This window comes from Pteropus alecto, unplaced genomic scaffold (genome assembly GCF_000325575.1).
Source record: "Pteropus alecto unplaced genomic scaffold, ASM32557v1 scaffold45, whole genome shotgun sequence".
NCBI classification, from domain to species: domain Eukaryota; kingdom Metazoa; phylum Chordata; class Mammalia; order Chiroptera; family Pteropodidae; genus Pteropus; species Pteropus alecto.
This window is the reverse complement of record NW_006442491.1, coordinates 7747232-7772607: the sequence shown is the minus strand read 5'-3', so window position 1 is coordinate 7772607 and position 25376 is coordinate 7747232. Positions and strand designations below refer to the sequence as shown.

At 34.4% G+C, this 25376-nt stretch overlaps 1 protein-coding gene across 1 annotated transcript in view; it reads left to right on the top strand.

The window, feature by feature from the left end:
* LOC112470954 (O-acetyl-ADP-ribose deacetylase MACROD2-like) overlaps positions 1-25376 on the top strand; it is a 1076828-nt gene that overhangs the window by 244942 nt on the left and 806510 nt on the right. The gene's annotated exons all lie outside the window — the stretch shown is intronic.

Here is a 25376-nt window from a genome sequence, read left to right as displayed (position 1 = left end):
TTTCCAATAACCCTTCGTTTCCGTTTTGTGCTCAATGTTTTTTTACCCTCCACCCCCTTAGGAACACTAAATCACCCCTAGATTCAAGTTAAGCCAATCAGAATATTCTGTCTCCTGCTCATAGGGATGGGAGTATGACCTATGCCAGTCTAATTAGAGTGAATCTCAAAACTTTTACTGAGAAATTACGGCAGTACATGTATGTAGCAATAATTCTGACTAACCACATTTTTCATTCCAGTCCCTGAGTCTGTCGTAAGGAGAAACAGAATCTACCTGACTCTTGAGCCTGTTGCTTGGCAGAGATGGCCCACAGGCCATGTAAACAAACCAAAGTACTTCATAATAATGGCTGACATTTGGGGAATAGTCTAGAGGAAACTTCCATACCAGTCTTGAGGATAGAAATAACATAGAAAGTACTCTGAGAGAATTTATCTGTCTCCCTGACTATAACAGCATTAGTTATGACTGACTCAAGTGAAATTGGGGGATTCCTAGTTAGTATAGGTTTCAGAGGCACTCACGTGAGTGATGAGAATGGACATCCCTGTACTTGTGGATTGCAGATAACAGTATATTAGAATGCTAAAGTGATTCATTTTTCCTAAATGTGTGTAATTTTCCACACCTATGATCTTTATTTTGGGTCATATTATATTTGACTTGATTACTGGACTTTTAAAAATTACCAAAATAACTATTGCTTACTGTTGTAAGTTGAACAATACAAAGGTGTGGCCTCGTGTATAAAATGATGCTTTCTTTTAAAGGAAGTCTTCGCTCTTCAGTGTTTCTTTCACTTAGTTCTTTTAGCTTTACATTGATAAAATGTTCATTTTTCTAAACGACCTGATTCAATACTTCTCATATTCTTTATTTTAGTGATTGCAAGGCTTTAAAATGTTTTTGGCTTAAAGGATAATTTTTTAAATCCAAAGTAGATAAAATTGCCCAGCACCCTAGAGACAAAATGGAAATAAAGATTCATTATCCTTTTTTCAGTAGGAACTTATAGCTAAGTTAAGGGGAAGAAGGCTTACATAAGTGAAACAGTAAATAAGAAAGTGCTAATCATATACTTAATCTCTTTTTAATCAGGCAATTATACCATGACTGTATATATATAAAAGAGAGGGCAAGACTTGGAATGCTCCAAGAAGTTTCGTGTAATGGAGGTGTGACTTAAACTGGGCCCTAGACTAGACCAAGGAGAACAGAGAGAATTGGGGCTGTCCTGAGAATTCTTGACATGAAACAGAGAAACTGTCCCCAGACCTGGCTGAGCATCCTTTAATCCCACCTCAGATCTAATGGCGTAGGATCTCAGGAGTGAGGAGAGGTTAGCTGTATTTTTAACTAGCTCTTTAGATAATTTTTTTCTGAAAACTGGCATTTAGGAATTTCTGAATCTGAATGTGTGTATGCCTTGTTATTATCACAGCTGCCTGAAAATTAATTTGGGAACACAGTTTATGACTCAAGAATTTTTAAAAAATCAAATAAAATGTCATCATATTCATGGTTGATGTATTAGTTATAGTCCTCAAAATCATTGTTTGTACATGAGTTGCTATTTTCTGAATTCCCCTTAAATTTTTGAGTCAATTATTTGTATGTTTTTTTCAAAAAAGGAAGCAAGTTTAAGGGTCCACAGAAATATTGGATAAGGCTGGAGGCAGGGAATGATACAATTAACAGCAGAACATTTGTCCTGCCCTAGGGAATTTCATTAGAGATTATATGAATTAAGCACAAATAAATATAATGCACACAAAAATAAATATAATGCATCATTTATTCAGTGTCTAAAGCTATTCTTGGAGGGAAGGCATGACTGCCTAGAGAGGCAATGCCTAGAGGCTGAGGACATTTCTCAGGAGAAGGGTCCCTTTTCTCAGCACCAAATACTCACAGCAGCTAGGAAAAAAATACACTACAGATAAAGGGCAGTACTTTTTAGCTCAGGGCAGTTTTGTCCCTAAGAGACATTTAGAGTTGTCTAGAGACAATTTTGATTATCATGACTCAGGATGAGGATTAGTAATGGCATTGCTACTGGCACCTAGTGAGTAGAGGCCAGGGATGCTTCTAAACATCCTACAATGCACAGGAGAGCCCCTCCACATCAAAGAATTATTCAGTCCAAAATGTCGATTATGCCAGGCTTGAGAAACCCTGGGTAAAGGGAATCTTAACAGGGCACCAACAGTGACTACTACACCTTCCTTTCCACTAGGCTGCTTTTGTAAATTGCAATAACAGCAAGAGCCATTTTTGCTTGGACCATATCTGGTAAAAAAAAAATCAAAACCCTCATTCATCCATCCATCCATCCATCCATCCATCCATCCATCCATCCATCTATCCATTTATTCCTGCATGCATTTATTTGTCAGGTTGATTCATGAAGTAATTATTGAACTACTACTATGTAGCAGGCACTAGGCTCAGCAGTGAGATGTAGAAATGATTACAACATAGCCTCTGCTCTCAGAAAGCTCAGAAAATTAAGAAATGGGAGAGATAACAGCCTAGTGGCTTTGTCAATTGTAAAAGGCAGAATACACATTAACACAAGTCAACTGTACTAACCAAAACATAAATATTTCAATCATTTATCCAATGTGTATTATTTATTATTGGGTGCCTATTATAAACCAGGTACTATTCTAGTGAACAATATGGAAAAAATTCTCTGTCATCAAGGTGAATAATTCAGTGGAAAGAATAGCTAATAAACATTGAAACAAACTAATACATAAATAAATTTTAGATAGAGATAAGTGCTATGAAGACACAGAAAAGTGGGATTGAGAGTGAGTTGGGATAGGACTCGTGGGCACCATATTTTAGGAAGGGTGATCAGAGAAAGCCCCTCTGGAGAGACGACAGCTCAGATGAGACCTTAATAATGAGAGAGAGTCAGACATGTGAAGTTCTGGGGGAATAGGAAGGTCTGTTTTAGGAAGGAGATGCATGGTCTCATTGAGAAATTAAAAGACCAGTGTAGCTGCATCCTTGTGCATAAGCAAGGAAGTGGTAAGGGATGAATTCAGAGAAGTAAGCAGGAGCCAGATGATGGAGGGCCCACTAGATCACTAAAAAGAATTTGGGTTCTAATCTAATCGCAATGGGAAGGTTTTTAAAAATGGGAAGGATTTAAAAAAAACCCAATGGAGGTTTTTAAAACAGCAAGGTGACATGATCTGAATTATATTTTGAGATAATCATTTTGGCATATGTGTGATGGTCTAGAAAAGAGACTCCTGCAGTAATCCAATGGAGGATAACGATCACCACAAAGGACATTGTATGCCTGCCTCCAGTTTCTTCCAACTACCCCTTACAGAAGTGCAATTTAGAGTATCTTTCTCTCTTATATCCTCACTTTATTGGGTAAAGTATCTACCATTTGATGAGTATAGAAATGCGGAAGTATATATAACATGTCACTTTTTCAAATGTCATTGTATTAGTTTTGAAGGTTTGAGCTTTAAAGAGTAGTGAAGCATTCATTATGCTGTGTCCCAAATGTGGACATCAATAGAAAGAGGAAGCCTTTCAGATTAGTGAGTTAAGACATTAGTTGCCTAAAATTTATTTGATACAGCTTCTCAACCACACCAAATCACTTTCAGTCGTTTAGTGTATTTAGTTCTTTACTTTGAAAGATCAGGCAACATAGGATGAACAACAATCAATCATTAAATAATTTCTTGTGTTTGTGTGTATGTGTGTGTGTGTATGCATGTTGCACAGAGTAACTGAAGGATTGAATTTCTCATAGGATATAAATAAAAGGGCTGCTAGATGAATAGTTTCTAGAATGATTTTTGAGAACAGCTTGGGACCCAGAGTTTACAGCCTAATTACAATCTTCTTACAGACCTTTAGTAAGCAGTAAGCATCAGTGTAGGTTTGACTTGAGTTTAAATGATGTTCTTTGTTTAATCTGGTGTTCACAGAGAGCAGCATGTAAAATGCATTCTTTTATGTGTTAATAGTAATAAATTTTCAATACATTAATAAGAAGCTTGATAGAAGCTTAGAGGAGCTTGAATATTCTATAGTGACATTTTGTAGTCAAGTAGTTTATTTAAAAATTAACTAATACATCATATACATATATATATATACACACAGCAACCATCATTATTCCTTTAAAGGGCGGGCATTGAGATGCTATTTTGGTATAATCTTCCCTTTTCAGACATATTTTCAAGGCTTATAAATTATAAATTTGGCAAAGATGAAACTTGTTTAAGTTGATTTTTTAAAATGAAGTATATGCTTATCAGGAATTTTAATTTCAATTGCTCTAAATGTACATTTATAAATGAAAATGAAAAGCAAGTTTGTTTGTTTTTTTACTATAACACTGGCAATTTTATTAATGTCTCACCTAATTATAAACCCAGTAGAAGTGGCTTCTGACATATAATTACTTTTTTAGTTCTGAGATGGTATTTATTTAAATGCATGATATGACAGAATTGTCTTTGGTCAGAGAAATAGAGGTTGTGCTGTATTTAATCCATGTCACATTGAAGCAGTTTCACTAGTCATTATGCTATATAGCTTCCTAAATTTCTGGTATTTTTATGAGTATGCAGGTACAGTTGAATATAGCTGTGTGATTACCTTTATTATCTATATGCATTCCATTTTGTAGACCTAATTTACAAATAGGGCAAGTATAATGGCCCTAATTTTTAAAGACCTGAAGAGGCACAACAGAAAAGTGACATGCTGAAAACCCTTTCACTAAACGGTCAAGAGACGACATAAGATTTGTATATCAATGATTACTTTTTCAAGTCGGGTGACATCAACTGTGTTTTAAAATGGTCACATTGTCCTGTGATTGTCCAGATGTATTTTGCCAGAGCTGTAACTTGAATGGACTTTTTGTATATACGTTTCTTCCATAGGCAGGCTACTGGAAGTTTTATTGCACGTTTTACTGTCTCCTAGATCATTAGTTTCTAGTATTCAGGAATCGTAAAAGCTCATTAGGTATTCTGGGTTCTGGTCTCAGGTCAGACAGAATTTTTAGGTACTATATTTGATCTGACTAATTGTACTTGTGCAGCAAGAGAATACTTTCATAATCTATCCTGATTCAAACTGTGAAGGAATCATCTACCTCTACAGAAACCTAGCTAGACAGACATGGAAGTAAACATGCATTAGCAAGGACCATGGTCATCGATCTGATTCATGGTTACAATGACAGCACTTTCTAGAACTGTTTTGCAGTTTTGCTCATAGACTATGACTTAGAGTTTGAACAAATTCTCATATTCATAAGCATGTTATAAATAATACCTAGGGTACTACCACCTTGGAGAAATTTAGTGTCATCTACTAAGTTTGAAGATATGCATACCTAGAAACTTAGCAATTCTGTTCCCAGATGCATACCCAATATTTTTATGCATGCTTCTATGCACTTAGAGACATGTACAAGAAGTTCATTGCTGCATTATTCATAATAGGTTAAAACTCAAAACAACCCATATGCCCATTAGCAGTAAAATGGATGAGTATATTTTGGTAGATCTGTATGATATAACAATACATGGTCGTACAAATGAAGGAATTACATGTATACATAACATACGTGAATTATAAAAATGTAATGTTTGCATGGAAGAAGCCAGACATAAAGAAATACTTGGTGGATGATTTCATTTAAATAAAGTTTGAAAACAGGCAAAACTAAAATATAGTATGAAGAGATGCAAACTTAGGTAAATATTAAGCAAAGCAAAGAACTAACCATAAAAGTAAGGACAAGAATTACTTTAGTCAAGAATTGTGATTATGAAGCAGCAAATGCAGCATATCCAGGAGTTTTTGCAATGTTCTTTTTCTTCACTTGAATGGTGGTGTAAAAGTATTCACTTTATATTAATTTACTAAGCTGCTCAGTTATGTTTTATGTGTGTGTGTGTATAGGATTTATATTACATAAATAAAACTTGAAAAAAACCCTGAACATAACTACTTAACTCTGGGACTGTTCAAAGTATTAATATTTGTAAAGTACCTTTCAGAGTAGAAAGGATAATTTTATTTGTAGAAACATCTGAACAGAAAGAAGCATCTTACCCAAGATTTAATTTCTTACATAGAGGCTACTTTTTGATATATAGAGAGATATTGATTAAGATTATCTAATTATCAGTCATAAATTTCATATTCTGTCTGTATTAGGCTCCTGAATTTACTAAAAAGAATAAGTATTTAATATCATATGCAAATTCCAAGTTAGGAATATGGTATTAGACACAGGTGCATTCTGACATATCTGAATTGTGCCTTAGAGCTGTCAGTGCAGCTTTTCTCCCCACCCTCACACATAGATTTTTACCTGTATTTACGTTTCCCAAATCATAAAGATGAGATGACTAGCAGTTTGAGCAAGACTCATCCACAACTTTTACAAGGAAGAAATTGATTTCACTTAGAAGTAAAATGTACACTTGCTAATGACGGCTAATTTCTTTTTTTAAAAAATGTCCCTATTTGAGAGCTTATTATATACCACACATTCTGTTATATGTGCATACATGCATTATCTCATGTGAACCTCACAACTACCCTCTGAGGTTGCATACTAATATTATTCCCATTTTAGAGATGAAGAAACTGAGACTCAGATGGGGATCTTGAAAATAAGTCTTGGTCCAAAGTCCATGGTCTTTGCTGCTAGGTTGCTTACCTCATAGTGGATTAATTTAGTTTAGGGCTGTAAAAGAAATCAAACAATATTTGTTAATGATACATTTATTTAAATGGAAATTTTAAGGAGTTGACAAGCTTTTCATTCCTGCCTCATTGATGTTCTTTATATACCTTTGAGGCTTCCTTGACCAAATACTTATATTTTTAAGTGGAGTTCAAAGACAGAGATGGTTAAAACACCTATCTCAAGGACTGGTTCAGATTTAGACTGCTTTTATGGACTTATGTCTGAGACTCAGCAGGGCCAGTCTCAGAGCCCTTTCTGTGTTTCCATATCCAGTTTCTGTTTTACCTACAAGCAGCCATTAAATAAAAAATCTTAGGTGTAATGCAGGAGTAATGAAGCAGGTAGAAGAAATAGGTGAAGGTTTGTAGTGAAATACCATGTTGCACAAGGCTTTTGTTTGGAAAGTGTATCCATTGTTATTTTTGCCCAAAGGAAAGAGATGATTGTAAGGAAAAGCTTTGGCAATCTTCTTAGTAGCTAAGATTTATTGAGTACTTAATATGTTTCAGGCACTGTTGTAAAGACTTTGCACATGTTAACTCATTTAATCCTCAGTACAATCTTATGAGATATTCTTATTCTCCCTGTTTATAGAGGGATGATGGAGACACAAAGATCACACATTTAGTAAGTGATAAAAAGGAATTTATAATTTGATTGTGTTACAGTCTGTAAGGCAATAAACCTCATAGCGTAGGTTTACAAGACTGCCAAGCATTTGTGAACTCCTTTCATTTATATGAACCCCCAAGTGAATAAAGATCACGTACCAAAAAAAAATGTTCTTTTGGATTTTTCTAAAACAACAACACTATGAAACCAATACTGACCAGTTGTATTGGTCCCTTGTCATTCCTTGCTCAAAAAAAAAATGAGCTTTGTATATATTGATTCCAACTTCTCTTGTAAAAATGGGGTATTTTTTATTCTACCAAACATTTAAGTTGGAAAAGTTATATTGTCTTCCCCTTTAATCATTGTGTGTGTGCGTGTGTGTGTGTGTGTGTGTATAACTAAGATATTTTGGAATTATTGATCTAACACGTTTCTTTCTTTTTTAATGTACACAATATGGGTTTCTGGAAATCAATTCATATATATTTTATTTTAATTCAGATCTTCCGTGGGTAATATGAAATCTGTGTTTTTTTAAATTTCTCTTTCAATTAAATCTTTTTCTTGTAACAGTGTAGAAAATCAGATTTTTTACTTTCATTTCTTTGGATAGCTAGAAGAACTATGTATAGAAAGTACATTAGTTTTCTATTGCTATGTAAATTTAGTGCCTTAAAATAACATCCATTATCTCAAAATTCTGTAGATTAGAAGTCTATTGAGCATGGCTAGCTTCTCTTTTTAGAGTCTTTGAAAGTTGAATTCAGGATGTTAGCCTGCTGGACTGTTATCTGAAGATTCATGGGAAATATCTGCTTCCAAGATCATTCAGATTGTTTGCAGAATTCAGTTCCCTGAAGTTGTTGGACTGAGATCCCTATTTTCTTGCTGGCTGTCAGCTGAGAGCCTCTCTCAACTTCTTGTGGCCCTCTCCATTTTCAAAGCCAGCAATAACATTCAATTTTTCTCTGGCTTGGAAGCTTTCTGACTTGACTTCTACTCACACTCAAAGGAGAGGGTATTAAACAAGGGTGAAAGGCAATGGAGACTATTCTTAGAATTTTGTCTACCACAGAGAAATAGCAAAGTATTTCCTTGAGATTTGATATTGACACAGCACCTGAAATAGGCAACTTGCTTTACCTGAGTATTTTAATGTCCTTACACCTATTGAATAAGAAATAAATTTTTGTATACTTTTTAGAAATTTATTCCTTTTACATATATTACAATTCAGACTCGAAGATCATCTTAAAACTGGTAAAGTGTATTTATATCTTTTGTGTTCACAGAAATATTGTTAAACATTCAGTAAAGGAGGTAGTAAGTAATCTTAAAGTTCCTTCTTCTGATGTGTCAGTGGAGAGGTGGAACCATTTACTGTGGCTTTTATTTATGGTAAAGGCAGAACATATTGATAATGAATTGAATTTCACAGACAACTTATATTTTTACTTTTCTTGATTTAGAATAACATAGCTTTGCTATGAGACATTATTGCAATGAAACCTATCTACTTTTATGCCTACCTCAAATCATATCCCACCTGCAATTTCCCACTGGAAGTGCCCAAGGCTTCAGGAAACAAGCAAAGGCAAAAGGCACCTATAAATCTCTTCTCTCTGCATGACTCTGGCTAAAGAGAGACCTTGCAAGCTCCACCATATCCCAGAGCTTGCTTTCCTGAGGTGGAATGGTCACATCCACAGTGGTTACATTCCTTATGTCCTCACTGGAGAGACATATTAGTGATCTACTAGAAGAGAAGTCATCCTCAAGATTAAAGACTTTACACTTTGTTCTGTTTGGCTTTCATTTATTGAAGAGACGGATTATGAATAGGATGCATGTATTTCCTAATCATTGAGTTTTCCTCTTGCTGACCCCACCATTTGAGGAGCTTTTCAGCTGATTTGTTTCCTATATCATTGATGCTTAATATGTATCAAATTTGTTTCTTTTTAAAAGGTTATAGTCTTTCAGTTCAGTATAGTACCAAATATTTTTTTAATGAGTCAATCTTCCCTGACAGGCGCAATACATTTAAAGACATATTAGTCAGAACAAAATTTCTCATTAGAAACATACAGAGGCTTATTCATAAAGTGCATTGGGAGTCTTCTAATGAAGGATAGGGGCCAGCTATGTCATGGTCTCTTCTATGATTCTTTTGTGTGAATTCATCAACTACATTGGTGCCCCTTGAAATACTGTGACCTCTTAGCTTTATAACTCCAGTCTTTTATTTACCAGAATGACCATATTTTGAGTCTCTTCATTTTTCTGTATCACTTTACTTCTAACATAAAGAAATGAGAACTCCTCCTTTATGCCTGAGACCTTTCCCACTCTCTTACGCTTAGGAATGTGAACTTTTCATCATACTTTCCAGGTTAAAAAAAAAAAAAAAAGACCATTATTCTTAATGGAAATGACTTTCAGATTACTTTCATTGTGGCTGCTTATCCTCAGACACTTTATGTTTATCAGAGTCTCTCTTAAAATGGCTTATTTGAACTGAACATAATATTCCAAACATTATTTGCCCAGCCTGAGCAAATTAGGCTGCTTCTTTCCATGATGTATAAATTTTACTTTCCCAAGTTCAAGTGAGTACTATTCTACAGCCAGAAGGGAAGTAAGTGATTATCAAGTGAGGACTAACTAATCACTACTTTTTAAAAGAAGTCTGGAATTGCCTTAAGATATTTAGTAGACATGGTATGCTTCTGACTCAGATTGAAATTGTGGTCAGTTCCCCCATACTTACTTAGATTGGTTTGTTTGAAGAGATCAGTGTACGTTCTGTCACTTGATCCCTCCCATTTCTCCTTAAGTTTTAGCTTCAGTTCCTTCATGCTTCAGCTCATACCCTAAAGTCCATCATTTAAGAATTCTCCATTATTCTTTCCTTACATTCACTGTCCAAACTCCTAGTACTGGATCTAGCCATATACCTCTTCCACAACTACCCCTAGGCTGCTGAGTATTGATCTTAAAAATCACACAACTGTTTGGGGGTGTTTGTTTGTTTGTTTTTGTCCTGTATAAATAGAAGGTTTAGTGCTTCTGCTAGTCCTCAGCATCATTATTCAATCTTTTATTTAGCTATGATTAGCTGCCCTATATTTTCCTCCTAAACTCCAAGCATGCTCCTCACTCTGGGACTTTGCACTTTCATTTACTTCTGTCTAATGCTCTTCTACTCCACAAGTAATTTTTAATCTTGGCCATACATTAGAATCAATGAGGTGTGGAGACAATGGTAAAAATTCTAGTGCCCAGGCCATAACCCAGACCAATTAATTCAGAATTTCTGAGGGGTCGGACCTAGGAATTACTTTTGTTTTAAAAAAATTCCCAGGTGATGCTAATGAGCAGGCAAGGTTAAAAGCCATTGCACTATATATTGCATGCATTGCATGCTTTGCTCTCTCACTTTTATTGGTTTTATGCTCAAATTATCACCTCCTCAGCAAGGATTTTTCTGTTTACCCTATCTAAAATATAGGCCTCTTTCACTTTCTATTTCCTTCCCCTACCTTATTTTTCTTAATATCATTTACCAGGTATGTTGCTGTTGTCTATTTCATTATTGTCTGCCCTTTTCTCATTAGAATGTAAGCTGCGTGAGGCTTGCATATACATATTATCATATACATATTACATAACATATTAACAATAATAATTGAAACCAAAAGAATGGATGAGACTGCTTTGGAAGAGTATAAAGACATGGAAGGGATCATAGCATAGAACCCAAAGGAACTACAATATTTAGAAAATTGACGAGATTACTCCTTTTCTTATTTTGTTTTTTTCATTGCCATAGTCCACCATCTGCATTAGGGCTTGTCATACTGTTCGACAAAGAGTTGTTGAGTGGAATTCTCCAGTGTGGCTAACCTCAAGCTTCATCATTTTTTCTCAAGTTTGTATCTAATTATGTCTTTTAACTCCTAGAACATGACCTTGCCTCTCAAATAGCAGAAAATAATAACATATTATCAATGGTTATTGTAATCAAAAGAATGGATGAGACCCTAGAAGAGTGCATATATAGAAAGTAGGGGCTGCAACAGAATCTCAAGGAACTACAACATTTAGAGAATCAGTAGAGTTACCCCTTTTCTGTCTCTCTCTTGGGGATCTCTCTGTCTCTCTGTGTCTCTGTGTCTCTCTGTCTCTGTCTGTCTGTCTGTCTGTCTGTCTCTCTCTTTTTCTGCCTGGGTCTTAGTGGTTGCTAATCCTCAAGATTCCATCCATAAATTTTAACTATATTTCCTGTATAATCTTCTAGACCTATCTCATCTATTCGCATGGCTTTAATGGCCACCTCTACTCTGATTCTCCTAAATGTTTATCTTAAGGCATATATGCATCCCAAATGACAGACCTATATATACAATGGCTCATGCGGTATCTTCATCTTCATAGCCTACATCTTCCTGGACTCTCCCAGTAGGAGTCAGGTAACACTTCTGTTTTTTTAAATCATGCTCACATTTTTCTATTGAAGTACTTTTTACATGGCAACATAATCATATATTTCTTTATATTTTTCTAGATCCTAAATTTCTTGAAGACACACTATGTTTTTTATTTGTATATTGCCCAAGATTTGCCACCTAGCACATAGTAACCACTCAATAATTTCTTTCTTGTATAAATGCATGAATTAAACATTAAACATTTTAATTCTACCTCTAAGATACAGTTCTTGGTAGGAAAGTTTTATGTGTCATTAACAAGTTTTTGATACATTGATATAAGTATTGATAAAAAGTTTGAAATTTTATAGCTCAAGGTCAGGGTCTTGTGATATGTTATTAGAGACCCCTCTTCAGGATGTTGCTGATCAATTTATTGGGTTTTGTTATTTAGTCCACTTAATAACATCACCATGCAGCCTGTGGTTCTCCATCTGGTCCTAGAGGATATAATTAAAAATTGTTAAATTATTTACTGAAATCATCAAATATAAACTGCATAGGATGAGACAATTAACAATTGACATTTAAAGTGTCTTTAAGCCAGCACTTCATTCTCAAATTGGAATAAGCTAAAATTCTTACCTTCTAGGGGAGAGAGCAAGTCATAGAGGGGAGCAAAAGAACAGGCAGACAGGTCATAAAGAACAGAGAGGCTGAGAGTGAACATGTCCCTAATGTTCTTTCCTTCCAATATCTTCAGATTGGATTGACAAGATGAAGGCCAATTAAATAGGAGACCCTGGAATTGTTGCAGGTATACCAGAAATACCAGTTAGCCAAACTCCCACTTGCCCTTTGGTACCACTAATTGGTACCAAACTATAGTTGGACCTGGTTGGATACTGATTGCTACAGCTGTAACCTGTAACCTAGGCTATTTCGTCCTAATCTAAATGTGATCCATGGACCAAGCACAACACACACACACACACACACACACACACACACAACTATTGAGAAGAAAGGAAGAGGATTTTATAATCAGAGAGGGAAGAAAAGTACAAGTATAAACTTCAGCGAAATTTGAGAATGAGATGTCTTCTCCAGTAATGTAATGCAGTTGACATAAAATTTAAAATCTTAATATTGATTTAACCAAAGGGACATCAGCATTTATAGTCCTGAATTTCTGTTGGGGAATGTGAAAGACACTTGAATCTTGTTTAAACTGGTAACAGAGGTGGCTGAGAAACAAGTACATTTTTACCTTTCAGTTTTTCTTCACTTGATGAAGAAATTTGGCTTTTTAAAAACAATGAAATTGGAGAATGGTATGGGCTTCGATTGTTTGCTTTTTCTTTAAATAAAATTTTAGCAATTATTCAGTTATTTTCATTGATTTAAGAAACTATGTCTTTTGGACATAGTCTAGAAAAACAATTGCCAAGCTGCTTCTAGAGCTATGGAATTTGAAGTTAGTAAGTTTATATGTCAGAAGATCACACAACAATAAGCTAGGAAGCGAACTAAGATTTTTCAGTGGACAGCCTACTTAATAAGCCTTCTATTGACATAAACCCAGGAAGAACCTTCACCATTACCAATGGTCTTTGAAATTTTTGGAAAAATTTTTCTCTTATTTGACTTTGCTTCAGGCCATTTATTTTGGTAAATTATTTTGTTATTTGTATTCATTTCTAGATTTTTTTTTCTAACAACTGAGTTATATCTCAGAGGGTGTTGCTGGTAATGGAAAGGTAGAGATTATTTGTCATTTTAGTTGATGAACTAGTTTGAAAGATTTTACTGAAAGTTGAAGTTAACTGTATTCTTCTGGAAAGCAAACACTTTTGACAATTAAGTCATACAAATTGTGAGTGTTACATCTAACTGTTCCAACTATAATGTGTTGATTAGAGCTGTTTCATGAATCCTTCTCAGGAAGAGCCGAAGTGCTATATACTGTTTAGAATGGAAATACAGTCAGTGTATTTGCCATCACAGAGTGCTGATTATAGCAGCTTACCCAGAGCTGAACTTACTGTAATAAAAACTTCTGGACTGGAACATGATTATAGCATTTATGTTATTTGCCTCCATTGTTGCTTCTGCAGTATATAAACCCAAAGGAAACAGCTTTCAGTTTGAGAATCTTGGAAAACTCTGAACTAAGCATTGCTGAGTTCTCTTATGTCTATTCTTTGAAGAATATGTTAGCTGAAGTCTTACACTGAGCACTTACATATTCTGACTTTGTTCAGATTATTGTACGAAGCTCATTTTGATAGGTGCCTTTCTGTGAGAATGTTATTATTTTTAAAGACTCATAGAAAATTCCTTGCCCTGTAGATATTGCCTTCTAAAACAGCATAAAGTCAGGAGAACTAGACTTACCATATCAGCATGGTGCTCAAGAAAATTTGAAAAAGGCTAAAGGGGCATTGACTAAACCTGTCTTATAAATAAAGTATCCCTTAACATACCAATTGTGCATTAGCTCTAGGAAGTGCCCATTTTGTCTTAATGGGAGGCTGCATAGATCTCCACATGTTCCAAGGCCCATCTACAATTGTCCCTTTTTAAATTCATAAGAATAACAATGCCTTTGAGTCCCTCCTAAGGAACTGGTGTGGAGATAGGCCAAAGCTAAAGAGAGAATATTAAAGAAAAAAAAATGAAGAAGGAGAGAATGATAAAATGAAGAGGAAAAGGCAAAGGATGAGTAATAAAAGTCTATTGCTGGCTATGTCTTATAATCTCAACGATGATCCATTGGAAGAGTTGGCTCTCCTTTTGCTCAGAGAAGGTAAGGGTTTTCCATTTGCCAGCCTTCACTGTGTTTATTGGGATCACACACCAGTTGAATAGGAGGAGTTCTTCTATCACTACCATTAAAACTTATCACTTAGCATTGCAACTGTGAACCATCCTTTTATAACCTACATTTAGAAGTAGCGCGTAGAATTTCAGTCCTTGTTTTATTATTTTTCTTGTATTATATTTTATTGGACAAAATAAGGAGGACCCAAGGCAGATTTTCTTTGAGGAAGAACATGATTAAGCCTCTTCAAGGACAAAGTTTTTAAATAGCTTTACTGTAATATTCATATAAATTTGATCTGTCAGATAATATCTTTAAATAAAGGAATTATTTTCTCTAGTCATGAAAAAAAATATAGTACTTTTTTACTGGAAATTTGGAAAATCAGAAAAGTAAAAAGAAGAAAAATCCACGTCATCTTACCACTCTTCAGTGACCACTTATGAGTCCTAAGTGGCCCTTTATTTTCCTAATTCTTGGAGCAGTGGAAAAACTGAAAAACCTGAAGTTTTGTGCCTGCTCCCTTTAGTCATATTTTAAGTAACACTTGTTAGATACTTTATTTTAGCTCATGCTACTATGGACTAATTATATTTGAATAGCTATAATGACTGCATTTAAATCCACTTTATTCCAAATTTATGCAAGTAGCTAGTAATTCTCTAGCCAGAAGATTACAGAAAATTACTTAATGATTGCACTGTTTTACCTCTCCAGGTACTAGCTTGGATCTTAAATCACAATAATTCTTGACCACACTGGCTAATGTAAATAATGATATAACATGTTGAAATATACACAGATTTACTACACCATAATTTATAAGTGTTCTACATTTAGTAAAATAGTCTTAGTGCTATTTTTGCTGTCATTTCACTTGGGTTTCCTTACATAATTATGTATGCCTGTGTTTCTACAAGGTTGTAGAATCCAGATCCCTCAGTTGTAGAAGTTGGTCACAGTTTTAGCAATATGTGGTGTATATCAGGAGTGGGCATGGGGGCTTGGGAAAATGGAAGCTTGTTGTGTTTCCTTTTATCATTGTCTTGAAAAAAATTCAAATCCAAGTTAGTGCTAATTTTACTCATGAGAGATAAACTATAATTTGTTTCAAGAGTCAAGAAAAAAATGGTTACACCCTTTAAATTACTTTTATAGTGAATTTGTTATTTCAATGTCCTTAAACTATTAGCTTTTTCAGCCCATTCAAATAGTACCAGTGTCATAAATAACTATAACAGACTTCCTGAAGAACTATACCTCTGGACCAATAGGACTCTTGTCCCAATATTTTCTGAACTCTTCAGGACAAATGGTATATTATGAGTATCTTTGCTAAGGATGCTCTTCTTTTCTGTTTGCCACTCTCACTCCCCAAATGATGTTAATTTTAAAAATAAGTCTGTTTTGTGAATTATGCTATAATATATGCTCAATAAATATTTGTTACTAATGAATACTCAACAAAATGTTGAATAAAAATTATTTTTAATATTCTCATTTTTATTACATAATACTTGGAAAAGAATAATTCTGTTCAGTGGGTGTGATTGCTAGATTTTCTTCTCAGGTTCTGTGGTTGAACATAGCTTCAACTAGTTCAAGGTTTCCAAGCCTGCTTGGCTATAGGACTCACATAAGAAGTAGATTTTACATACAACTTCCAAGGCCCCACCTCAGACCCGCTCAGTCACAATCTCTGTGTGTTTTATATCATCAGATAAATCTGGGAAACCTGAAACTAGGAGCTTGATCAATATATAATTGCATATTGGTATATAGGAAAGATTTATGGATGTGGATTGAATTGATAATGTTTATTTCTAATGCTGGTCAACTCAAATATCAGAAAAGAAAATTGCTCTGATATGCTCTTTAAATTTTAACTTCTATGAGACTTCAGTTGAAGTATTTTTGAAATGATAATTTATTGAGTAATTACAATGTGCAAAGTACTCGAATTTTTTTATGTATTTACTAATGTTAATATAGAGAGGTGAAATAATTAGCCTAGAGCCAAATAAGTAATAAGTGGGAAATCTTAGTTTTGAACCTAAGAAGTCAGATTTAAGAATTTGCACAATTAACCCCCGGAATGTATTGCCCGTAGCCACAAAATACTACATACTTATTAATGTGTTAGGCACTACTATACTACGCACTTCTATATTTTAAATTCATTTACTAATCCCTACAAAGTAGGATTAAGAAAGGCAAGTTTAGAAAGATTAAGTAATTTGCCCAGTTACCCTGCTAGTAAGTGGTATAACTGGTGTGGTTTGAAATTGGGTTGGCTTAACTCCAGAACTCTGTGCTCTTAACCACTCCTCTATATGCAAGAATGACATGTTTGAATATGCCAATTTCTTATCATCTCTTCAATATATTTATTTTTACAAAAGTAATAGTTACCAGGGTTTTATGGAAGATAATTGTATAACACTTTAATGTCTACATTAAACAGTGTCTGCATTTAACATCTACATTAAAATACTTCAGTGTTGACATTAAATTTTAGAATAGATTCTGAAATATATAGTTCCTTGCCCTAGAAATATTTTTAAAGAATAATTTGATTACTCTGTTATTTGTTAGACTGGCTGAAAGTAGAGCACAGAATTAACATTCTTTTAAGAGACCCTTAACTATATCTTTTTTACTATTAAAGGGTAGTATAGTTGGTGGATACTTAAGTATTTTGTGAAGATTTGGTAAGAAGTTACATTTTTACATTTTTTTTTCATTTGAGCATAAACTATTTCACACATGTACATTTTTGTCACAAGTGAATGTTTTTATTTACTTTGAATTGACTTATAATTTACTTTTACACATTTATTAAAGATTTAGTTTGAATCACTTTTTCCCCTCTTATTTGTCCCAAAATGAAGGTGAAGTGTTAATTGGTTTTAATGGCTCTTACTGCTACCTCTCTGTCTGGGACTTCTAAGGAAAGGTGAAGAATTGGGGAAGAACTTGTGAAATTTGTCTGGGGAGGTGAGAAAGTTTAATGTGCTTGTGAACTAGCACACTTCTTCTAGCTAATATTATCTCACTATAATAAATATTGAAATCTAATTTTCACTCTTAGACCTAACCTTTTAAGTATATTAATTAACATTAAAAGGAGAATTTTCTGAAGAAAAATCTTATCTACATTCCTGTAGACCTGGAAAAGATCGGCACCTGATATACCAGGAAATAAGAATGTCTTATTTAAACATGTTTATAAAACTAGAGACTAGACCTCCCTCCTGCTCTCTCTTTTTTTAAAAGAGCAAGGGCATGCGAATTTGGATTCACACCCAGAAAGGGATAGCCTGGATTATGCAATTTACAGTTGCACTTAAACAGAAGACTATAGTTGCCTGAAACACGTACCTAGCTGTTAATGCTCTCTTTTTCCCAATAAAAATGATTCCCACCAGCAGGGACCAATTTATCTGAAACACTGTCCCTGGTGCTCATACACTGATATAGTTTAATAACTCTTTAATTTAACAAGTAACCATCTAGATATTTGTTCTTATACAACAAATTTATTGGGATTCTAGAAAACATAAAGAAGACTTTTACCATTTTAACAGCTTTAAGATAATAACTTTTTAAAAAAATTGTTATTTCTTATACTTTTTAGCAGTTGACATTCCTACATGTACCTTTACCAAAAGGTAGCAGAGTAATATAATGAGCCCAGTCCTGTGTTGGGTTGCGGAGAGAGAGAGAAAAAGTATGCATTTATTAGTATTTGTTTCTGTAAAATCAGTGCAGGGTACAGAGGGAAAATAGAAATGCACACAAGTGCGTTTATCTTGCTTCCCTACTTTCCATTTTTTGTTATCCTATGTTCAAATATTAGTTCTAATATCAGACACCAGGCAAATGTTTCTTCATCATCAAAGATGAAAATAAAATTTACTAGGTATTTACTGAGAGAGAAGTATGAGTTAAATGCTCAACTTGAAATATATATACATAATTTATTCATTATAATTAGAGAGGCACTATTATGATCCTATTTTATAGAAGGTGAAACTGAGGCTTAGAAAGGTTGACTAAATGGCCTAAGGCCATACCCCAAGTAAGTGGCAGAAACTGTGCAAACCCAGATATGTCTAATTCAAATACAATATTCTTGATCATCATCTCAAATATCAATTGTACATGTAATTTAATAGACTGTTCTAGTATACACTGTGTGTATACTTAGGTCAGGGTTTCACAACAAAGAGAACAACATAGTAAAGACAGATCTAGATTTAAGATCCTTGCATTTGGAATCAAGTTGTTTTTGGGAGTCTTAATTCTACCATTTATACTGTACAACATTGGGCAAGTTGCATAATCTGTTTGAACTTTCATTTCTTTTGTGCATTGGGAAGTAAAGGAGATAATGAATGAGGAAATTGTTTATGCTAATTATCATGAAGATAGTGATTAATATTCTACATTTGTAGAATGGTTTACAGCTTACAAAGAGCTTTAACAAAGATTGTCTCAGATGATACTTTGTTAAACAACCCTTTGAAACTCATTCATTCTATTATTCACTCGCCCAGCAAATATTTTTTTGAGTGTCTGCTAGATGCCAGGCATTTTTCTATAGGTTAGAGTGATTTAGCAGTGAAAGGGCAAGAGAAAAATTACTGGCCTTCATGGAGTTTACATTTTAATGGGGAATATGGATAACAATTTATAAGTAAAATATTTTATTTATTAGATAATAACAGTAATAAATGTAACATTTAACTCCTATGTGGTGAGTGCTATAAGCCTTGAATAACTCTGTAGTCAGAGCTATATTTTGATTAATAGACTTTGATTAATAGCATGTTTTTTCCATTGTGGATTTTTTAAAAAAATGTAGACTAGTTACAGTTTAACTACAAACTTTTTTCAAATTTTGTATTGTTTTAAAACAATGAAGAAATTGTTTAATTGTTAGTACACATCACCAAAATTCATGAAATCTCCTTTAGCTAGCTCTAAGATTCTGTGACATATTGGGTGTAAGCATGCATTAAATGTAGATCTCCAACATCTGTCTGTAACTACAGATGTCTGGTAAGTATACTCTGAATAAAGCATGTCAGTAATTTAAAGATGATATTTATAATTATATAAAATATAATTAAATAATTATTAAAAAACATTAAATAATCTTGGCATTTCTTTACCTTCGTATTGGATTATATGTCTCAAACTCAGCACTGAGCCTTGAGAACAGCTTCAGAGATCTGGCACTTACAATCTGGCTCTTAGAAGACACAAAGGGATCATGAAAAGGTGTTGTAGTGAACTCAAACATTAAGATTTGTCTGCCAACTCTGAGTTTAAATCTATTGAAAGCTGTAAGAAAGACAAAAGTTATCTTTAGGGTAATTTACAGCTATTAAATATTGACCAGAAGTCATTATTTAGCATCATGGGGAAGAGGTCTATAAGCCTTGGTAGAAAAATCCACATTTGTCCCATTAAAATGTTTTGAGATTTAATCTTAAAAATGTCTTCTAGTTGTTATTCCAAGAAAAGAAAATAATGTTCTTTTTCTTGGACTTAAATTCCTTTTTAAAGTTATTGAAAAAACATTTCTGTTCACTACTTAAAGAGAGTGGGTAAGAGCTCCGGCTTCAGTAGCAGACAGAATACTTTGTTAACTACTTACTAACTATATAACTTTAAGGCTACCATTATAGCTCCTAAATATTCCTGGCATCTTTCCCCCTTTTTCTTCTCACTGCCACCATCCTATTCCATATTACTATTTCTTCTCCATACAGTGACTACAGACCTTATTATAATTGAAATCTGATAGTCTGATCCCCACACATCATTCTCTTCTTCCTCTTCCTCCCCGGACACCCCCATCCATTTGCTTTTCTTATATTAGAATGAAGTCCAGACTCCTTACCTTGGCCTTGGCCTACAAGACCCTGCATGGTCTGATCCAGCCCTGCCTCACTGATCTCAGCTTTGTCTTGCTCATTGAGCTTGAGCCCCCTGACATTTTTTCAATTCCTAAACTCATTAAGCTGATTTCTTCCTTGAAACTTCAACACTTCTTATTTCCTGTGCTCAGAACACTCTCTACCTCACTCTTCACATGGCTGACTCTTTATCCCACAGGTCTTAGGCTTTCCCTTATCACCCAGTCTAAGAAGGTTCTCCTATTAGACTCATTCACAGCACTATATTTTTCCCTTCCATGACACCTGTAACAACTTTTCACTTTATATTCATTTAGTTTTTGGTCAATAGCTGAATTATCTGAATTCCTGCCTCCAACTATAATCTCCATTTCTTTTTGGTGCACTGCTGTATACCCAGCCCCAAGCACAATTATTGAGTAGGTAGGTACTCAGTAAGTAATTGCTAATGTTGAATGAATTAAATATCTCTATGGCCTTTCAAAGTCTTAATTTTCTCATCTGAAAAATACAGTTAATAACTCCTATCTGTAAAGTTATCATGTGAATTAAATGAGATTAAAATATATAGAATTTAGCACGGTTCTTGACAAAGTCCTCAACTAATGGTATTGGCTGCAGCAGCAGCAGTAGCATGATCACCAGGCACTTAGTAAGCCCACTGTATGTGTAAGCATTGCTAATGTTTATAGAACATATTTTTAAAAGAGAATTTTGTTAGACTTTTATTTACCTAGTCTTTACTATTTTTTTAAAAATTATTAACATTGGCCCTCATATCTAGGAAATTAAAATGTGGAATTCCAGCCGTGATTCTATGCCTTTTTAATGGAATGTTGGTATGAACTAGCCTCAGCTTTGTAATGTCACAATTATCAGAGCCATGCTATACATTCAGATGGGTAATTACTTTGGGTAGTAATTTCCTAGACTGCCCCCGTCTCCACTCCAGCCAGCTGGCATTGAAAAAGAAGTACTGCTTTTATGTGTGCACACAATCAGTCTGTAAAATCCCATTATCCCCGACTTCCACACTCCTGTGGTTGCATGCTTCCTTTTGAAGCCTCTTAAAAAAGAAAAAAAAAAAACTTTCAAGGCAGCCCTAAAGTTTATTTCTATCTCATTTCACCCAAATAGTGTAAAATTGAGATGGGGGGTAGAAAGTGGGAAGGGTCCATAATGTGATTTGCTTACCCTTTCTCCTACAATCCTATGATACTTGTGGGAAAGCCTGAGAAAAGTTTCTGTGGGTGGGTAGAAATACTTCTTCAGTGTGTATTTTGAGATAAATTTGGATTTAATTCTGTTGTGATGTTCAAAGAATAGAGCAAGTTTAATTTAGTTATTCTAGTTATTTTTATCTGTTCAGAATATCTATACTATTTAAATAAGTTTCGTGACCTCTCATGACCAACATCCTTTTTAACTCTGATTATCTGTTAGAGTCCTAGGTGCAATGCTCTCCTCTGCTCTACTTTTCTGTTTTGTGTCTCTTTCTATCTAAGTGTTTGGCCTCTTTTCTGGCCCATCTCCTAACTGCTTCCACTGGGCCCATTGCAATTCTTTACTTTTGGATTCCAAATTCCCACGTAACTGATATTTTTCTTAGCATTCTTTCCACCACCTTGAATTAATTGACATCTATTCCCTGAGAATGAGTCCTTCCCTGTTACCTGTCCTCTTGTGGTCACTATTTGATGAAAACTAGTGGAGGGGAGGAATATAGGATATAGGTAGGGAGTTTGAAAACAATTTTCCCTGCCTTTGGAAGATCACTTTCCTGACTGTTTCCATCTCCATTATTCATAAACCTTTCTTTTGAAGTGCTTGTTTTACATCTACATCACCTAATCTCATAATTTTTTTCCTCCTATTAATTTCTGGGCTATTTTCTCATCTCCCTTAGGACCTGTTTTATAAAGCTCACTTTCATAACAACCCTTTCCATTTCTCTGAGTGACTTTGTAGTCCTTGTTGGTGACTCTTCCAAAACTGCAGGTTCTCAGACATAGCCTTTACTTCAGTCATCTTAGAATCACAGCCATGACTTGGACCACATCTCTTGTGCTTCTCAAATTTTTTCTCCTATGAACTATGCTTTCCATCCTCATTATAGATTCCTAAATCTATACTGCCTCTTATTCCTGTGGTCGACAAATATCCCTCCTCGGATTCACTTTCTTTTTATCTATCTTGATCCATCACACAACTGACCAAGATTCCTTCACCCTCCAAACTTCTTAAAGAATAGTCTTAATCATTGTTTCTTTTCTTCTTCTTTTTTTAAATCTCCCATTATCCTGTCAACATCCTAGAGGCTTTTGCCTTATTACTGTGCTGACACTGCTTTCAGAATCCCTTAAGGGCTTCCCATTTTCCTTATTCAGCAGTATCCTCTTCCTCTATATTCCTGACTAAATTTTTGACACCCTTTTTTTTTAATATTTCTAGTTCTTTGACTTCAATAATATTTTCTTCTCATGATTTTACCTTCTTTGTGACTCATTTTCTTTTTTTTTCACTCTTTGTTTTTGTTTTGGATTCCTTTTCCTTCTTCTATCCCTACAAAGGGCAGTTGTTCCTTTTCTCTCTCTGCTCATTTTCTGTTGGTGATCTCGTCCATCCTCTAAACTTTAATAGTAACCTGTTAGACATGGATTCCCTTTCTCGATGCTGAGGATATATCCCCAGACTCTCATTTCCAACTTCCTGATAGACATTCCAGAGGGATAACATAAAAGTACTTTAAACCTAAGGCACTTATAATTTATCATCTACACTGTGTCATAATAATTAGCCAGCATAAAACTATATTGTTCATATGATCACCTGTTCAAACCAAATATGTACAAAATATTCTGAAATTTGCTTTTCTAACATTTTCCATCCTTATTACCTCACCAACATGCTACTTATCTGGCTGAAAGTCATCATCTTCAGTTTTTATTCTTTCCTCAGTTTCCAATTCCTAGGAATTCTACCTTTCCTGTATCTGTTGAATTACACCTTAAAAACAAACAAACAAACAAACAAAAACCCATCCACTGTTCAGTGCATTGTTTCCTCTTCTAAGCCTTCTAATTTGTCTTCTTACTCCCAGATTCTCCTCATTTGTTCATCATGCAATATTCTTTATGTTTACAAATGTCCCTAGAGTGCACTGATTGTTTACACACCTGCCGAAGAATATCTTGCAGACTTCTCATCTTGGAATTCAACACATTACAAAGCCTAACATAAAAACAAAAGCAAAAACCAACAACAGCAATAACAAAAAAACTTTTCCAGCCTTACTGCCTTCATGGGTCCTATATCTCAGCTAGACCGTTGGCCTTTCCCCAAACATTCACTAAGAAAGTGGTCCTCAACCTCATCAGAATCACCTCTGGGGTTAAAAAAAATTAAATGCCTAGTCTTAACCTAAGAGATTTAAATTTAGTAGGTCTATGTTGAGGGCTGGTTATCTTAATAAAAGCCTCTTCAAGTCATCACTATTTGATGAAACTAGTGGAGGGGAAGGGTATAGTCAGCATTGAAAAACATTGCCCCTATTTTCCTATCTCCATCACTTCATTCACCATTTTCTCTCCCATGGTTTGGTTGGTATCTACTTTTCTTGCTTTCTCTTTAAATACCTTCATATCTTTCAATATCCAGCCCTAATTTTACCTCTTTCATGAAGTCTTCCTTGATCTATCCAAACAGATGTAATTATTTCTTCTCTACTGCAGTTGCAGTCAACTTTCATTACATTATGTGATTATGCCTTAACCTGTAGACAGCGTACTTCTTGAAGGCAGGCTTCTGCTATTTATAATATAGAAGACACTCAGTAAAGGTCATTATCTGTTGTGATTATTTGTAGGGAACTCAAGTTCTTAAGTGATTGATAAATGAGTTATTTTTTGTTAACCAAAGTCTAAAAGCATAAAATACAGTAGTTTTAATTCCAAGACTGTGCTAAATTAAGATTTGCTAATCATGCTAAGTAGGAGAAAGGAATTACAATTTTAAATGCCACTACTGTTTTCAGCAGCAGATGAGCTAATATTAAAGTAAATTTAGTGGTGGTTTGGTTCCTTTAACACCCACACTTCAGGTGTTTTAAAGCATGTAGGTCTCTTTGAATTCCTCATGAAAACTGTCATGTTGGTATATAGCTATAAAATGTGCTTTACTCAGAAACTGTAGTTAGTAAAGCAATTTTTTACTAGTTTCTGGGGCACAGGAGAATACTTTTAATAAATTGGACTTGCTGAAAGACATAGCACAGTGTTGTTTTTAATAGGGAATGAGAGCATAAGTACACTGATTTATGCAGTTACAAGTGGCTGCATCCAAAAACAGTTTTTGATTTTGTTAAATGTTCAACAAGGGAGAGGTTCCCCCCACCCCCTCTTTTTCTTTTAGCTCCCCTAGTTGTATTCTTGTTAAATCTATAAGCTTTATATTCAGGATTGGATTTTTTCCCTCTACAATTTTCTCTGTTAGTACCTGATCAATAAAAATTGTGAACATTTAGTTTGGGATATATGCAAATGTATCTGTAATTAATTTAGTGCCTTTAAGATGATCTGTGGTTTGTTGTTCTATTGAAAAGATGTGTATTTTTTTTTTCAGCAAAGTGTTTGGATTTCTTAGCAAGCCTAGGTAGAGTAAATCTTTATTCGTGCTGTCTCTATCTGCTGGTTTAAAACTTGTGTCTGATTTATCCCAGGTAAAATTTAAATACATGTATTAGAATACACACAAAATTTTCTGTGGTCATGAAATATATACTAACTGGAAAATAGTATAATCTCTTGGCCTTTGGATTTTTA